Source organism: Pundamilia nyererei, unplaced genomic scaffold, assembly GCF_000239375.1.
Source record: "Pundamilia nyererei isolate P.nyererei 1_Seehausen unplaced genomic scaffold, PunNye1.0 scaffold00022, whole genome shotgun sequence".
Classification (NCBI taxonomy): domain Eukaryota; kingdom Metazoa; phylum Chordata; class Actinopteri; order Cichliformes; family Cichlidae; genus Pundamilia; species Pundamilia nyererei.
The window spans coordinates 451474-456482 of NW_005187423.1; the positions used below are offsets into that span (position 1 = coordinate 451474).

Sequence of the window (5009 nt, forward strand, 5' to 3'; positions counted from 1 at the left end):
TGGCAACACATCAAATAACTGATTTGTTATTAACATTAGACAACCTCAAGTGAATAATGCAACACGCAGCACTGGCAGAGCACAAAGCAGGATTTTACAAACACAGATTTCAAGAGTCCTCCGGATACACTTGTCTTTTTTAATAGTTTATTCATGATTTTATTTAGCCAGAGTCAGTGAGACAATGTGGAGGACTAAAGGACAGTTGCAAGGAAAAAGGAGGAGTCGTTTTTTGTTCAGTTAAAGATATTTTGAATGGTGTTCTTCTAAATTAGGTCATAGTTGGATATCGCATGTATTGTTTATAACATCTGAAAAGCACAAGTTAGAGAAGCATGTGCTTCTCACATGCTAGACAGCTTGAAACTGGATAGCACACTAACAATGTATGCCTGGTTAGCCTGAATCCTCAGAGTGCCATTTAGATACTTTACATTTGTTATTTAGCAGCAACAGTAAGCTATCATTTATTTATTTTTTTCAGTATAAAGGTAACTGTGTCAAAACCAAAACGTAAAATACGATTTTCTTATTTTTATATATTCATATTAGCTGATATTATGAACAGGCTCAGTATTTAAAAAATGGTTTCAGTTCGCCCTCCCTCAATCATAAAATCATGCCAGAAATACAAAAGAGCAAAGAAGAGCCCGTAAGTAGTAAGAATGTACTACTCAAGGTCAAGGAAGCATTTCGAAATGCATAAGTGTATCCAGCTGACCTGGAGGTAAAATACAGCTGTCAAAACGAGGTATGAACAAACTGACCTAATTAAGTGAGACACAACATTATACTCACAAATCAAAACATTTAACAGCCAGAGGTGAAATAAATACCACCCCCCTGCTGTCACACATGATGGTCTGGTCCTTTTGTTAGGCCTCAGTGTACTCCACCACCGCGAAACTAGTAACTGAAAGATTCAGCAACGTAGCGCGTGTAAGCTACTGACAGGCCAACGTAAAGGCCTCATTTAGCACCGCAGTATGTTAAAAAAGATTTAAAACATCTGTTATATAAGTTAGGTAACTACAAAGGTGACTGAGTATGGTAATGCGGTGTGAGAGGGTGAACCCAAGATCTGTGTTTGACTCTGTTAATTAATGGATGAATATTGCTCAGTCGTTCGTGTTTGTTTTTTGTTTTGTTTTTTATCTTTATTTTTTTCCAAACCACACTATTCCAGCCTAGTTTTTTGTCACTGTGAACAATGTTACCCATGTTTGTTGTTGAAAATACCCTAGTTTAGAAGAGAGTTTAATTATTTACTTTAAGTTAAGAGAAAAAACTTTTAGTGTTCTTGGAAAGTAATATTGTTAATTTTTATTCTGACCTCATTCATCAGAGATTAACTTTTGCCCTTTGGACCAAATCTGAAGTGTCTCCTTTTTCAGAGACACTGACACAGCATTAATTTGGCCTATATCTCCTTTACTTTAAAACAGCAAACACACTGTACAACATTTGAAAAGCTTTTGCTTTAATATCTATGCATATCTACACAATGCCTGGTTTATTATTGTTGAAGCATTGTCAGCATGCACTTCACAGAGGCTAGAGCTCAAAGGACCTGCACCATACACAGGGTCCTAAAGGGCAAGGCCTCATTGGTAGCAACAAGAGCAACATTACTATTTATTCACTTAGCTGATTTAAATATACATTTTGTACTTCTGGCAACACTTCCAGCCATGTTTAGATCACTCCCATATTGACTTGCATTTGCTCATCTACATGTAGCGTGACTCTCCAGCTTTAGTTTTAGTTTGCGTCTCCACAAAATGTCATGTGATGGGACAGTTGCAGACACCAAAGTACAGGCTGTGTTTGCCAGATTTCACAGGAGTCAAGAGCAGGCTTTCAGCCCAGTGTTGAGAGTCTGACACTGGGGCTTAATTTAGTGTTTAAAACCCCAAGAAAGAATGAATACATCCAACTGGAAGTTTTTATTTATTGTATTCTGTGTTCAGTGTGATACACAGTTTTACCACAGAACATACCTTAATATGGTGTGTCTAATTCAGACATATAGATCTTCTTTCAGCCGTTTTCTTCTCAACAAGACAGGTAGTTCTGCATATTTTATTTTATTTATTTATTTATTTATTTGTTTTCCAGATGCCCTTCCTGACCCAAAGAGACTTGTGTCTGCTCCTGGAATCAAACCAGGGATCTTTCACTTATTAAATGTATTTGTATACATATATGTATTTGTATAGCGCTTTTCTAGTCCCTAAGGACCCCAAAGCGCTTTACACAACCTGTCATCCACCCACTGGTGATGGCAAGCTACATATAGCCACAACCACCCTGGGGCGCACTGACAGAGGCGAGGCTGCCGGACACTGGGCCCTCTGACCACCACCAGTAGGTAACGGGTGAAGCGTCTTGCCCAAGGACACAACGACCGAGACTGTCCAAGCCGGGGCTCGAACCGTCAACCTTCCGATTACAAGGCGAACTCCCAACTCTTGAGCCACAATATTAGAAAAAAAAAGAAAAAGAAAAATGAGTAAACCACTATTCAATGGAGCCACTTTGTGAGCTACTTCCTGACAAATAGATATAAAAATTAAAAAAGAAAGCACACATTCATACAACCAAAAACAACCAACAACATAAAAACAAGGAAAAAAGGAAGAAATATCTTCATAAATACAGGAAATCAGAGCACCATTAGCCAGCAAAGCCTGCGGGGTAAAAGCAAAAGATAAAATCAAGTGAATTGAATTGAACTGACAGACAGAGGCGGAGAACGAGAAAGAGAGAGCAACAGAGTGAACGAGTGAGAGGAAGCAGCTTATCATCAAGCGACAGATCAAAGAGGATTACATGTCTAAATGGAGCTTAGGTCTTCTTTCGAGGGTTGCAGGGTGTGAGAAAACGGACGGTGGTATGGAGAAGAAAGATTGCAAAGTTGTGAGGTAATTAACATTTTTAGACTACAGATTCATCAACTAGATTCATTCATTTGAATGATTCGTATGATATTGATGAAATAGATGTCCAAGAACTGCTGCTGCTAGAAAACTACTGTAATTAAATCCTACCTATATCACTTTAGACTGCTTCACCTTTCTTTAGGCAATAAACTAAAAAATTAAGCAAACTTTTTCCCAAAAGCACCCATGCTTTTACTGTTTGTTTACTAATAAATTATCAGATATATATATATATATATTTATAGTTAGCAGTGGTGGTGGAAATACTTGGAGTGTTTTGATACAGCTGCAATAAAGCATCTGCCGAGGTTTGGGTTCCTCTGAAGTGAAACATCTTATGTGCCATTTACTTGTTGTTGTTGCAGCACCTCAAAGTTGCACCACAGGCCAAAGAGCAATGAGAGCGGCTCCTGCTGGTTTAGCAGAAAACAACAGAGTGACTTCCTGTTACATCACAAAAATGAAATTTGAGCTGAAGAAACAGATAGAGGAGGGCAGCTGTAAGAAGGTACAAACATAAGGAAGCTTGAAGGCGGGCGCAGTCAATCGAAGCAGTCTGTACTTGCATGTGGGTTGGTTTGTACTGTGTGAATTGTGAATAGCTAAGCAGCTGCTGTGGGCTGAAAAGTGTTTTTTTTTAGGTTATGAAATAGCACACTTCTGCCCCGACACAACTTCCCCTCTGGGTTCAAAGGTTGATGAATCCAGTGAATGCTAAACAAGGCTGAATTTTGACGTGAAAGGTAAGACGTGGAGTCAATTTAATGTAGTTTTATGCTTATTTTATTGGCTGTATTGACAGAAGCAAGCTGCCAAAGTCTTAAAAACCAGTTTCTCAGATTTTACTACTTTATTTTTCTCATTTACTGCTGCTGCTGTTGTAGTAGATGTAACTATGCACTTACTAGTGCTTACAGTCACATTGTAATATGATTGTATGACAGCACAGTGTGCTCCTATTTATATTTCTGCCATCACTTACATTGTAAATAGCAGATCCAGTTCTTCAGCTGGGATCATATCTATGATCCAAAACCTGGAGTATAATGAGTATAATGACACTGCAGCATTGAGATGGCATATATATTATAGAGAGTAGGTGTGGCCTTGTGCTATATCCCCACTTACTATAGCAACAGATGCCAGGATCTCTAAAACTAATATAGATAATGATGTGAAATAGTCACTTTTAATATTTATTTTTGATAAGAATTGAAATGCAAGGTATGTATTTAATATTTTAATGTACAGTTGAACACAAAGTTATAAAAGGGTTCATCTGAGGGCAGTATCTGACTTTCCCTCAATAAAATGGGGCCTCTATCAGCAGATGTGGGATCCCTTGTGGTTCCCAGTGTGGACATTGGACGAGTGAGCAGTGTTAGGAAAGGTGGTTTCAAAGGACCGCCGCCTAAAACCTTTCTGGTTGACAGAGTGTTTATTTCAGGTTTCTCGATAGCAAGATTTGTTTCATCAGCTCTATTTGTACTTCTGAACTCTTAAAATAGTATTCCTGGTGAAAAGGAAACAAAGGTGGTAAGGCCTGTTAGCTTAAAAGGTGACCAAAGTATAAACAACAAACTGCCTCAGGGAAGATTTATAAATGGTTCAGTGTCCCAACTTCTGTTCTCTTAAACAAGCCAGAGCAAGGGAAGTAAAACTGTAGTTTCCTATGAACTGAGTGTTGTCACCTATTTATCACTTATGCTGCTAAATATTTTATTTTTTTTATTATTATAAACTGATTTACCTATAAATGGTAAAGGAGAGAGCCATCAATTGGAAAACTGTCTTTTGGAGAGTTGCCTCTCCAGTGCACCTATTGTCTGCTTTCCCCCCCAAAGCAGTAAAACTGGATTCATGGTGGTTCATTCTTCTTAAAGGGGCAGATGCATATTCCTGAAGTTTGTTTTACACTGTAAGAATTAAGTGTTTGCCCTAATTTTATGAGAAGTGTATTTTGTATACAATCATAAATGAGTTAGATTTGTTGGACTTTCTGACTCTGATCTCCTGGAGGGTGGTGTGTGTGTGTGTGTGTGTGTGTGTGTGTGTGTGTGTGCGCGC

General features: G+C 38.3%; 1 protein-coding gene across 4 annotated transcripts in view; it reads left to right on the forward strand.

The window, feature by feature from the left end:
- Positions 1-2840: 2840 nt before the first annotated feature.
- LOC102208477 (N-acyl-aromatic-L-amino acid amidohydrolase (carboxylate-forming) B-like) overlaps positions 2841-5009 on the forward strand; it is a 7206-nt gene continuing 5037 nt past the window's right edge. Inside the window, exons 1-3 of one of the 4 annotated variants that reach the window (XM_005726806.1) lie at positions 2841-2924; positions 3308-3510; positions 3584-3685. The gene's annotated coding sequence lies outside the window, so the exon portion shown is untranslated. The remainder of the gene's footprint in view (positions 2925-3307; positions 3511-3583; positions 3686-5009) is intronic. The other 3 variants (XM_005726805.1, XM_005726807.1, XM_005726808.1) reach the window with 3 other exon arrangements.